Source organism: Eschrichtius robustus, chromosome 2 (genome assembly GCF_028021215.1).
Source record: "Eschrichtius robustus isolate mEscRob2 chromosome 2, mEscRob2.pri, whole genome shotgun sequence".
NCBI classification, from domain to species: domain Eukaryota; kingdom Metazoa; phylum Chordata; class Mammalia; order Artiodactyla; family Eschrichtiidae; genus Eschrichtius; species Eschrichtius robustus.
Genome location: NC_090825.1, coordinates 103,302,770 through 103,316,836, shown reverse-complemented (window position 1 = coordinate 103,316,836; position 14,067 = coordinate 103,302,770).

The window sequence follows — 14,067 nt, the reverse complement described above, 5'->3', positions numbered from 1 at the left end:
GTTTCATTAGGTCCCATTTGTTTATTTGTGTTCTTATTTCCATTTCTCTGGGAGCTGGGTCAAAAAGAATCTTGCTGTGATGTATGTCATAGAGTGTTCTGCCTATGTTTTCCTCTAAGAGTTTGATAGTGTCTGCCCTTACACTTAGGTCTTTAATCCATTTTGAGTTTATTTTTGTGCATGGTGTCAGGGAGTGTTCTAATTTCATACTTTTACATGTACCTGTCCAATTTTCCCAGCACCACTTATTGAAGAGGCTGTCTTTTCTCCACTGTATACAGCATAACTTTTTATAACAAAATAAGTTCCAGAAGGATCAAACATTTAGTGAAAGTATCATGGTACTAGAAGAAAACATGGGTAATTTAGTTATATTCTCAGAGTGGGAGTGATGCTTCTCTATATAGCATCAAATTCAGAAGCCATAAAGGGAAAGATTGATAGTTTGATTACATTAAAAAAATTTAAGATGCATTTGGGGGAATAACATCATTAATAAAGTCAAGTAACAAAAAAGAGACTGGGGGAAATATTTGCAATATATGATACCTCAGACAAAGGGCCAATTCTTTTTACGGTCCTATAGCACTTATCTTGATTTTGTTTTATTTTATTTTTTAAATTTAACTTTTGTTTTATATTGGAGTACAGTTGATTTACAATGTTGTGTTAGTTTCAGGTGTACAGCAAAGTGATTCAGTTATACGTATACATGGATACATTCTTTTCAGACTCTTTTCCCGTATAGGTTATTACAGAATATTGAGTAGAGTTCCCTGTGCTGTACAGTAGGTCCTTGTTGATTGTCTATTTTATATATAAAAGGACCAATTTTTATACTCAGATTATTTTTAAAAGCATTGAGCCAGCAACCTCATAGAAAAGGTGGACAAAGCGTATGAACAACTAGTTGACAGAAAAGGAACACGACGACGAATAGAAATACCGGAAGATGGTCAGATGGCACGTTACAGGGACAACGGATTCTTTTTTACTATTAGTACAGCAAAGGTTAAATGTTGGTGAGGGTGTGGGTCAGAGTTCCTACACTGTAGTGAGAAATGTTGTCTGGGGCAAATTTGGCACTTGTTGTCAAAAATGTAAATGCACGTAGTAATTTCCTTTTGGGGAATTTAGCCTACAGCCATTCTCACTCAATTGCACAAAGACAGACGTGTTCACTGCATCATTTTAAGCAACCAAGAACTACTTATACATCCATCAACATGGTCTGGTAACGGTAGAGCCACAATCAGTTCCCTGGGAAAGGATGAAGTAAGTCTGTGTATTCACATGCTATCATAGGCACAGCATGTTGTTAAATGAATTTGCTGGATGTTACATATAGGGTGTGGGAGTACAATCTCTTCTGTAAATAAACGAGTACATATTTATATACGTGTGTGCCGTATGTTTGTGTGTATGTATATGTGCATGTTTGTGCAGTGTATTTGCATTTGGATAGAAAACCTGGAAAGCAAGCCTCTCAGGTTGTTAACAGTGGTCACCTGTGATGAATGGGAAGTGGGGTGAAGTGGCCTAGAGGAGGAAAGGACTGTATTTTAATTAATGTAATTGTGAACTGCGACTTTTTAAAATGATGGACATGAATCACTTTAAAAATAAGCTGTCATTTCTCTCACCAAGAATTTGTGGCATGGTATCTGTCTCTATCTCTGTCCTCTCTCCATTTCTCTTGCCTCTCTTCACTGTCTCTCTTGACTCATCTCTGTTTAGTTAATTTAATATATATAACTTTAAGGGAGAATGTTTATTAGCTAGTTATAAAGTATTTCACAGTGATGTTGACTGCTTTGAGATTTATTGTACAAAGTTTGTCCTTATTTATTTGTGTATAATAGTTTATTTTAGCATAACATGTGCATCCTCTTACATGTTTAATGAGGAAAGTGCTCAAACAAATAAATGTCTTTATTAATGATAGGTCAAGTACCCTCTTATGGTACTTAATATTTCAGAGTTAAAAATAGAATATATCAATTGTGATATAAAGCTCTTTCAATAGAGGTTGTATCTCATTTTGAAATAAGAGTTTCATCATTTTAAGAAACTCAGTTGTGATGGGCATTTAGGAGTGAAACAATGGACTCATCTGCATTATGGCTGCCATTTTTGAAAGGTAGCCTAGAACCCTTGGAGACAAAGGACATACAGTGGCTTACGTGTTTAGCAAGAAATGAGTTTAGTGAGGAGTTAAGGTTAGTTAATGCCCAGAGTAACAGAAAGGTTTCCTTTTTTTTTTTTTTTCCTGCTTAGCATCTAGGGATAGGCAGTACCTGATGGAACCAGAAGCTACAAGAAGGCTTAGAATAGCTCTTAAAGCAAAGTAATCATGTCATCTTTCCATCTCATACACTCGTACATATTTCTATGTCAACAGAGGTAAGCTTGCATTTTTAAAATTTTGCATTTGCCTGGAAAGTCTTTGCCTGTCCTTTCATTTCAAGCTTTCTGAATCATTTGTTTTAGATGTATCCCTTTTATGCAGAATAGAGATTCGTTTCTCTATGAAATCCAAAATGAAAATCTCTTTCTTTGAGTAGTTAACTTTAGCCCATTTTTATTTATGGCTATGAAAGATATGTTTGTTTCTCTTCTGTCATATTATGTTTTCCCTTTGTTTATTTTAACATGGTGGTTTACTTTTGATATTTGAGAAGGTTTGTATTTTTGACAAATATTTTGTATCTTTGTATAAATATTTTATCTAACTCTCTTGGATTATATAAAGCCATAGTCACCTCATACAAAGGCTATTTTATACAGTACAAAGGTATAATCCCAATTACGGTCCCCAGTAAAAAATTAGCCTATGTTCTCTCCTTTCTCTATATAGTCTCCCTGTCTCGACTGTAGTGTTGTCTTTTTTGTTGTCACTTTTGTGTGCTAATTATGTTTTCACTTCCACCCCTTGTTTTGTCAGTATTAAAATATATTCTTTTGTCCTCACCTATTTTCTACCTCCTATGTTCTTCTATCAATTTTTATTTTATTATTTTTTTAAAAAACATGTTATATAAAAACATTTTTCATACTTAAAAAAATTGTAAATGACTGGGTCCTTAAATATCCAGAGGATTATTTTTTTCATCTTAAAATTCCCATGGCTTTAATTAGTGTATGTCTCAACAACCAACATTGTTGTTCTGGTTTAACTTTCGTAATACATGATATGCCTTTTGAATGTGTAGATACAAGTCTTCATTTATTTCAGGAAAGTTTTGTTACCGATCATTTAAAAATCCTTGCTCTGTTTTATTTTCCCTTCTGGAGGATTCCAATTATGTATATGTTGGATATCCTTTGACTTATGTATCTATTAGATAAAATTTATCTTTTATAATTATTATTGTCTCTCTAATTAAGATTTTTTTCTTTATTTCTATTTCATTTTATTAGCTTATTTCTATATTTAATATTCCTTTTTGGTTTTCCACAGTTTCTATTTTCCCCTTTGCTCCTTACATTTAAAAAAAGAAAAACTCGGTTCTCTAACTTTTTTTTCTTGTATTTTTTCCCAAAGTTCTGCCAGCACCTGTTTTACCCTCCCTCCTCTGCTCTGCATTCTTGTATTTTTATTTTGTAGTCTTCCTTTATGGAGATAATTGTTTCTTTTTTTTTTAAATATCATGGTAAAATTTGTGATTATAAGCTCATCTATTCTATGGTAGTATTTTTCTGAGTGTATTTTTAAGCTGTTGCTAAGTTTTGATGCTTTCAAAAAATTCTTTAAAAAAATATTGTGGTAATTATGTTATGCATGATTGATTGGGTTTGATTTTCCTGGACCATCTATTTATAGGATGGTTTGTTAGGGGTGGGGAGCAGGGCAAGATGAAATTCTAGGCTTTGTCACTCAAGATGCTTTCCTTTGCTGCCTAAGGGACACTGTGCTTCAATATGGTATCTCTGTGCTGTGCAGTCATGCTTCCTTTGCTTCTCTGACCTAATAGCATGATCTTAGCTCTGTTTCATCTCTGTTGTTCCAGAGTGACATGCTCTTTGATCTTTCACTTAGTGTATCCCTTTCATTCTAAGAGTATTTGTACTTATACTTGTTGGGACCTGCAGCCCTCTTGGGTCCCTTCAAGCCTTCCCAGGCTGCTCTCTGCTGCTTCCAGGACAGCTTCTTCTTTTTTTAACATCTTTGTTGGAGTATAATTGCTTTACAATGCTGTGTTAGTTTCTGCTTTATAACAGAGTGAATCAGCTATACATATAACATATATCCCCATATCTCTTCCCTCTTGTGTCTCTCTCCCACCCTCCCTATCCCACCCCTCTAGGTGGTCACAAAGCACCGAGCTGATCTCCCTGTGCTATGCGGTTGCTTCCCACTAGCTATCTGTTTTACATTTGGTAGTGTATATATGTCCATGCCACTGTCTCACTTCAGGACAGCTTCTTTTGGGGATCTGCTTGATCTCAGCTGTCTGAGGTAGCATTAATAATAATAATAATACATTTGTAGTGTTCTTGGTATCCAAGTGTTACACAAGATTTTTTTTTGCGTAGTCATGGCTGTTCAGAACAGTTTCCAGGAAGAAAAGAGAAATCCTGAGTCAAACTGTCTCATTGTTTATACCAGAAATCCTTATTCTCATGTTTTAAACATTTTTATTTCTGTTATATAATTTTTTCATTGCACAAATCATATATAACTAAATGATTATTTTAAGAATTAATTTAAGCAAAAAGGAATAATGAAAGAAATTTTAAGAATTAATTTAAGCAAAAAGGAATAATAAAAGAAATAAAAGTCTCCCCTCTTAGTCCTCCCCCCAACTCCTAAAGAATAACCATTTCTCATTGGTTGGTGCATATCCTTCCAGATATTTCTCTGTGTGTGTATATGAAATTTATATTACATATTTTGAAATTTGTATCTGTAATCTTGTCCTTTTTCATACTCAGGTTTTTTCTGCTTTCAGTTCCCTTACCCCATCCTACCATTAACTTTGTTTTTATTCAACAGCTACAGAACTTGCTGATAAATTGTTTCAGGAATTATTGGTCTTGAAATACAGCAGTTCCTTCTATCTTCAAGGACAAAATGTTCAGTAAAAGTTGAACGTGATGATTGTGGCGATTTTTCCATTTCTTTTATCTGAGCTTTCATATAAACCCTTCTTTTTTCCAAAATCCAAACGCAAGAACTGAAGTTATCTTCCCTCCCCCATCTCCCTTTCTTTCTCTCTCCATCTTTCTTTTTTATTCCTAGCAGATGCTAAGATCCTGTCTTGCAAACACAGGACAAAACCTCTTTCTGTGAAGATTGTTTTGGAGCAATACTCTTTTTTTTTTTTTTCTTTTGCTAAAATTGTCTTTTTTCCCTCTGATGTGTAGTTAACTAAACTTTTTAATTGTGAGGATTATTTTAATTTATTCAATTTCACATTTCTGAGGTGAACTTTATGAAATACATTGTTTTGAGCAGTCACTTCAATGTTTAAACGGTTTCTCTTTCTAATCGTAGCAATGAAAAAAGTTGCCTTATTATGTATAATTTTTCCTCGTTAGTAGTCACATATAGTCCTACATGATATAAGAAGATGAAAGAACATTTTTATTTTTGGCAGTCTATGTCTTCACGCTGAGTCCTTAAATTAGACTCACTGCACAGCCTTAGCTCAGAACACTCATTTTCTTGTGCCAAATAAAGAAGGGCCGCCATCACTCTTGCGGCCACTGTGTGAGTCATCTGATTGAAAGCTTGGTCCTTGACAATCTATCATCTGGACAAAACAGTCATTTGGCACAGTTTAGATTTTCAGAGTTTATTCACAACAAAGATAACGAATAGCTGCATACGGGGAATTCTGCACAAACAAAATTGCTTGGAAAGAAAAACAACAACAGACTTGGAAGGAAAAGAAAACCTAAAATTGTACTTATCTATGAGATGCAGATACTTCTCAAATTGTTGGTTACCTCAGAAAGATGTTCTTGTTTCCATGTTATCAGCTAGGCTCCAGGGATGCACGAATCCTCCCGAAATAGCAGGCAGCATTTTGCGTGACATGGTCACATAGACATTTTTCTGGAGGGAAAGATCTTTAGTTTTAATTAGATCCTAAAGGTATAAATGAATGAAGTTTAAGAAGTATTACTAGAAACACTCGTAGTTCACTACCACTTCGTTTCTGAGTGTTGTGGTCACTTGTTGTTTCTGCCTGGCATCCATTTCCCCGCCTTTGGTCACTTTACCTCAGTGTTCCTTTGGGGGACTCGCTCTCCAGGTGGAGCCCGGGGCTCAGGTGTGGCTGATGAGCATATTCTGCCCTCCTGGCCACAGTGATTGGTTCAGGAGTCAGCAAGTGACTCACTGTGAAATTTAGGTCTGACAATTTGCCGGAACTACTGGGACAGAAGCACTTTCTTTTCAGTGGTGTTGCTGAAGAGATAGAATATAAATCTGAGTCTAACGGGGGCCTCCAGGTGGTGAGGGTTTTCCTGAAAGTGCGGCTAACGTGAAATAAAGTTGAGCCAGGGGATGGAGGGAAACAGTCGTGATACCTTTTTGAGCCCCTGAATCTAGTGGTGTCTAAAGCAGCCTTCTTGTGTACTTGTTCATTTATCTGAACCAATAAACACCCGTCCCCCACTCCTTTGTTTGTTTACATAAATCCGTTTGAGCTGCGATTTCGTCACCCAGGTGACAGCCTTGGCTGACATCTCTGCTCTATGGATATGTATGGTTTTGGAGTATGTGTGAGAATGGTCTCTGTACAATTTGGTATGCATAGCAATAAACCGAGCATCATTTAAGAAATGGAAGGGACAGCTTTGCATATTTAAGTCTGGTGACACAAGATACTTTTTTAAGGGCTAAGAAAACAAATAACTCTGTTTTTCTAACAGGTATTATAGTTTATATTATGTTCTTGGCCTACCAAGTTTTGCTCATGAAAAATTAAAAAAAAATAATGCCTTCCTGCCAAAAATGACTCTCATGTGCATTGAGCTCTGTCTGATATTAGAACTGGGCATTGGGAATGCCCTCGTGGTACCCTGGGACCCAAAGAGGAGAGCAGAAGAAACAAGACAACCTGGAGGGCACCCAACTGGGGCCTCAGGATTTTTCCTATTTCTTCCATTTGGCAATAAGTAAGAAAGAGTGCTTGTTCTGTTTAACTCAGTGCAGTAAGGAGAGAGAGCATTTTGAAAAATCTCCTCATAGTTTGAACAAAGTGGGTTCTCTTATCTAAGGTTCAGACACAACAAAGATAAAGATAAAAAAATTCTTTCATACACTCAAGTACTTTTTCAGGTTTTGGAAAAAAATCAATACCGTATTCACATTAATGTTTGCTTGTATAAAATATTGACTGTAGCTCCATGCCTTTTAGTCCTTATGTAAAAACGCCCATCTTAATCGTCAGATGGGTTCTAATTGTTTCCCCTCCCCTCTCATGGAAAGAGTAAGGAGAGGACAGCTAAAAGCATTACTATATAGTTATTTTATAACTGGCACTAACAAATCTCGCCAATTACAGAGTCCATTCTGTAAGCAATGAATGTGAGGCTCCCAATTAATCTAGCGCACCTCCAGGCAAGGTCTAAATCAGCTGGATACAGCGAAAGCAATTTGCACACAGCTAAAAGCAAATTGGAAAATAAGTGTTCCACGCTGCTGCCTATCTTTCGAAGCCAAAGACGCAATCAGTATTCTGGCAGCAGCCCTCTGTCATGTTATTTGCAGCTATCAATTTTAATTATAACAATTATTGATTAGTTAGGAAGGTGAATAATCTGAAGCTCAAATAAATGACTCTGCTGCTCGGGGTCTCCTTCCTGCCCCTCACAAGGAGGTGTTAGTACTGAGTCCGACCTAAAGATTCCACCTGGATGTCTGGACTTGTCCCTCCGCCTCCCACCACACACACAGTCTGAGTTTTGCAATTTGGCTTACAGACTGATCTGACCTGAAATAAAGCTGGGCCAGCATCTTACTTCTAATCAGAAAATTCAGAGACAATTATAGAAAAGATACCTTGATTTTGAAGATTTGGAATTCATTAAACTATTTTTTGTTCAGTTGGGTGAAGAAGTGAGAAAAGAAATTCTGTAGGAAGAAAAATAGAACCACAAGAAAGAAAAGAAAAATGATCATTGTATCGTCAGGCGGAGCAAACAAGACAGTGTGGTTTAGTGGAAAAAAAAAAAAGAAAGGAATTTGGGATCAAAAGGCATGAAAGAACCTTTCTTTTAAGCTCATCACACCACACTTGTTAACTTTGTGATCCTGTGGAAATCAAATAACATCACAGAACCTTTGTCTCCTAATCTGTGAAATAGGGATGAGAATAACACAGTGAGAATAACACTTTCTTCATTAGGTAGTTTTATTTTTTAGGTGGAAAGGGTTAGGAGCCGGGAGGCAAGTAAGTGATTCAGTCTATCAGGAAGGTTCTGCGAGATGGTTACAAATGTTACATTGAGCACTCCCCCACAAGCTCTATCATATTTGTTAAATTAACCAGCTTCTTCTCTACTCAATTTTCTCCTGTCAGATTCTGCATGAAGGAAGCCCCAGAGAGGTAAGCAGATATAGAGATGATAGATATGAACATAAATAAATTCATCTCTCAGTTTATGAAATAGATGCATGCTGGCAAATTTGGCTATAAAGTGAATTTCTGCAAAGCAAATCCCATTTCCCCATTGATGTCTATTATAAAATCAGATATATGTCCACGGAAAAGAATTTCCTAAGATACTAAGTCAAAAATTGTCACAGGACAGCAGTAGTTACTTTGAAGTATGTTCAGAATTTTGAAGTGTTTGGCATGATTTTCCCAACTCTGGGATTCATCCTGGAACCTATCTTTGCAGAAGAGGCTGGTTAATAACTAAAAGAGATCAACAGCTCTTGGAACTAAGCTGCCCTCCTCCTCTGGTTTAGATGCTTACATAGTCACTGGACCCGGGTTATAATTATATGTGCTGCTAATAGATGGTGTAGCTTAGCATGCAAAGCAGTACCGTCCCTTAAATTTTGGAGGAGGTAATAAGTCGATGGATTCTGTGTTTTATCACTTTCTTAATCTAAAACTTCAGCATATTGAGCTTATTTATTAAAGGCTAGATAGAGCTGGACACCACCAGTGTGGTACATTAGGTGGTCCAGTCTGAATGCCATAGCCACAGTCCAAGGCACTGATGGTCTGTGAAGTTCCAGAGTAGGATGTGATCCAAGAACTAAAGAAAGGCCAGAGCCTTGTTATTCTTAGCAGTTCCTACGGAGGAGCCATTAAAACCTCAAATAACTCATAATTAGCCTCTGCTTGATTCTTCTTGCAGGGAGAATCATACATTTGGAGGAGCATGCTCGTGGGACTCAAACCTCATGAAGAGAATAGCCAAATAGTTTCATGAAGTTCAACTTTTTTCTGTAGATTTCTTATAAATAGTTTCAAATTGTGTAGGGGTAAAATCTACTTTTATTTTTCACTTACTCTAACTTAAGGAAAGGCATAGCCTACATAGTTTGCTCTGGATCAGAGAATATGGTTTTTTAAAAAAGCATATATGATCATATGTCTAATTGCTAGCAAGTCTGTCACCATATTTTAAGGGACTCTATTTAGTACTTTCATAAACATTTAAATTAAACACCGGGGTAAAAAAAGATCTACAATGGTGATATGAACAGGAATTCTAACTATTCTAGAGTTAAAATTTTTTTAGGCATCCTATTTGAATATGCAAGATTAATTGTATTGGTCATATTTTAGAGTATCAAATTCTTTTTTTAAGGACCCCATTGTATTTTTGCTTTTAAATCTGCTTTAACATATATTATAAAACACACAGTACTGTATTTCAATATTTGCTACTTAAAATGCTTTAAGGATTTACCACATTTCAATCAATTGAAATTCTTACTATGAATAGAATGGGCATAAAAATGTCCTTCTTTGATAAAAGATTATTTACCAAGGGCTGTACTCAGATCAAGAATGTCCTTGTGTTATAGCTACGCTTAAAACTTAGGACTTTCTCCACTGAACATGGATGATTTGGTGGAATCAATCAAGAAGTGTCTATATTTAACTCAAAGTATGAGATAGGCCATAAGCATAGTAGAAGGAGCATGAGATTTGGTGTCAGAAACACTCTCGTTAGACCCTGAATCTGTGCCCTTTGATTTTATGTCCCTGGGCAAGTTATTTAACCTCAAGGGGTATCAATTCTCTCATCTCTAAGGTGGGGATAACAAAACAAAATGGATGTGTATTAAAGAGAAGTAAATAATGAATGGCAAAGTGCCTAATAGTTGCACACTAAACGTTATTTTTCTTTCCCATTCCCTTTGCTATCTCAAAATAACATCAAGTGGTGCATGAGGTAGCCAGGATTCCTCAACTGCTAAATGAAATGTATTTACAAACTTTCCGACTTCTCTGTGCTCAAAATCCATCAAGAAATAAGTTTAAAAATTGAGCTGGGATTCATTATTTAAAAAGACAAAATCTTTATTGTAAGGGAGTCTTTATCTAACCCAACACCTTTGAAATTCTAAGCTTTGGACAACATTCAGCAGTATTTTATAGACTCACAGAATCTTGATATTATTATAGAAGAGATTTTAAGCATCATCTGGTCTGATTGTCTACCTAGTGTTCTAACGCCCTTTATCTTACAACTTGGTCCTGTCTGAACAGACACAGAGAGCGGACTGCTGGCAGGGGTCGGGGGTAAGGTGTCACCAGACTGGAGTTTCACCTGTGGAGCAGCACGGTGGGCTATAACGCATATGACCTTGTTAAGTTTGTTTCTTCTGGAATGGGCCCCATCTACAAGCCTTTGGGGTCCTTGGTGAGTTGAGGAAGCGTTCCCCCACTTGTCCCGCGCGCTTATTTTCCTGTGCCTGCTCCACGGGACCAGGCTGGCCACTCAGGTTCCTCCATCTACAGAAGCTTCCGCCCAGGCTTGCACTCCCCTTTGGCCGATCTAGAGTCTAGACCATTTGCCGCCCTTGCCTTTCTGTCCTTCATTGTTCTGGACAGGAGGACAGATTTGACATACCAATGTATAAAGTGTTAATGATTATCTCCTCTCTTGAGATTATTTTCAGCCTAAAGGTGACTTGTAAAACTACAGTGGCCTCATGAGCAGAAATGAAATGGGACTATCTATCTAGGAGTTGAGCAACCTCATGGCGGACGTATCTTGGGATAGCGAGGCATTGGGAGGCCCTCCCTTCTAATCACACAGGGTATTTACCTTCCACCTGTTAGTAAGATTAGTGTGTACAAGCGTTCATGTTCACCGGACAGAGAATGTCTCTCTCCTCTTACATGATTACTCAGTGCAATTGAAATGCTTTAGCCTAAGATTGAAATAACCCAGGAAAGGCTGATTCCTATCACGTTAACTTCTAAATGCCTCAGCTGTTCAAAGTTTCTAGAAAGAAAAAGCCAGCCCAACTTCTTCATGTTTCACTCTGGCACCTTTTTAAGAGGCTGTGAACGGGTAGGGAAGGCCTGCGGGTGAACCCCTCTGACAGGGGGAGCTGGGAATTGTCATCCGTGTCTTCACAAGGCTTTGCTTTTGAGAAGCAAATACTCAAGAAATGTGACGGGGCTTCAGTTAGAAATACCAACCACAGCTATAGAAATTCTGTGTGCTGAAGGGTTCATGCTGATGCTGTGAGCATTAGAGGAGGAATTACTCAGAAAAGTGGATTCCCCAAAAAGACTGTGCTGTTACCTATGCCAGGACCCTGACTCAGGCCTTTAGGTGTCTGTTCTATCCAGCCATGACTGGAGAGCATGAAGAGAAATTCAGAAATGAATTCAGTCTTTTCTTGGTTCTACCAGATGCCATGATTGTCTGTGTAATGTTTCTCCAGGTTAAAAGAAAAAAACCAACCAAAAATATGTTTCTGTGGTATTTTCTTTCTGTGGTGAGTTCTCATTTTCAATTTTCATCCTCTCCTCACCCTCTCTCTTTCCTCACTCCTGTCTTTAAGAAAGAAGGTCATTTTCCTGTTTGCCAAGTTTGCCCTTTTTTGCTCTCTTACTCCCCTCCTCCCTCTCCACCTCCTTGGGGCCCTTCCCCTCGGGTTTATGTTGCCACCTCTATCGTCTTTAATGCTGCCTTCCCTTCTCACATAAACACGATCAGCTAAAAAAATCTCAACTGCTCAACCATCGTAGCCCCTAACACATAATGCTGTCTCCCTCCTTTTCACCATCAAACTTCTTGAGCTCTCTATTGCCCTTGCTCCGTCTTCCTCACCAGGTACTCAGTCCTTCACGTTTTGAATCCTTGTGTAGAAATCTCAGTCAAAACCCTCACCTTTCCAATGAGAGTGCTTCCTTGAGCGGGGCCTGGTGATTGACAGATTGAATGGCATTTCTCTGAAGCATCTGTCCTTGACGTCTGCCACGTCCCCAACTTTTTCCTCCCTTGGAGTCTGAGACTTGTCCCGCTGTAATCTTATCTTTGTTTATTGAACTCTTCTGTCTCTTTTGTGGCTCTTCTCCCTCCTTTTGCCCTCAAACTTACATCTTTTTTTCCCCCTCAGGTCACTGTTCTCTTTTGTCTTTTCTTCAGGTTTCTTCCGTCTTCAGAACTTTAACTGCTACTGTCTACGTTACCACTTCCAAACCTGTATTTCCGTTAGTGAAATAGAAATGTTTCTCCTATATTTCGAACTACCTCCTAATGACCTTCAGGTATCTCCACCTGGATGTCTTTGTCTGTCTTCACCTTAATAAATCTGAAACCTAAACCCCCGTCCTCCCCCTACACCAGCTTCTTTTTCCGATCCCCCTGTGTCTTTCCAAGTGTGACCTACCACTTGTGCTCAAACCTTGGAGTCTTGTTAATTCCTCCTAAGTGGTCAGGAATTTGTTACTTCTACTCTGCAGTTTCTCTTACATACACCTCTTACTTTTTTGTCATCACCGTAGTTCAGGTTCTCATTCCTTCTTCTGTTTACTAAAATAACTTCCTGAATCATGTCTCTGATTCTTGGTTCTCTCCTCCAGGGCACTCTATATACTACAGGAGAAACCTATATAGTACAGAATATTTCTCTGTATACTACGGTAGAGATCCTCCTATTCGAAATCATCAGGGATTGGTAGCTCGTGGGTTTGTAAAAAGAACATCAGTTAAAACAGGGAATCATGAGTGATGATGGACACATACTTTAAACGTTTTCTTTTAACTTATAGCATATAAATGTGCATTAATCTAACGCTTTTCTGGGCCAGTGATTCATGTCCTGCGTAATCTTTTCTGCATGAGCATCTAAACTGCATGTTTTCTTTTTTTTTTTAGAGGAAAAGGAACTTACGTTTTTGAAGAAATCTGAAAACAAAATCTTCCTAAATTTTTATATTATCCCACCAGTCATTTACAATTTTTTCACCTACTCCTAATTTGAGGACATAAAACGAAACAAAACAAAACAAAACAAAAACTCAGAGAAAGTACAGATCTCTTTCTTCAGGCACTTTTATCAGTGTGTTTTAAATAGTAAATAAATGACATAATCATAATAACAAGGGCAATTTGTATAAACTGGTTGACGAGCAAACACAGGTTACTCTTGGTTAGTATACAGTACAGCTGATGGGAGCAGCAGTGCTCAGATATTCTGTCTCTAGAGGAGCCCGTTAGGGATGGACCACGCTGGCCATCTGTGTGCGGTGCCAGGAACCAGGACCAGGAGAGATCAGCTACTCTGGGAATTTGGCTCTTTGGGGGGCCGCTAGCAGAACATGCACTGTATCGTCAAATTACCCGGAGTGAGATATCTTTGTTTCTGAAATCCTAAAGAATACCACTAACAGTCCATAGAGATACCTCCTGAGGACCTTACTTTGAGGTGGGAGAGTGTTGCTGGAATAATACCCTATCAATAACTTCTGCCATCGGCAGAGATGGCTAATGGTCTGCCATCCAACTAGGGGTCTTTACAAAGAGACTTAAAATAAATTCACATATGCAACAACCAAAAAAAAAAAAATCAAAATGAAGGCATTTATACACATCTGATTTTAATATAGAATTTCCATAGCAACATAT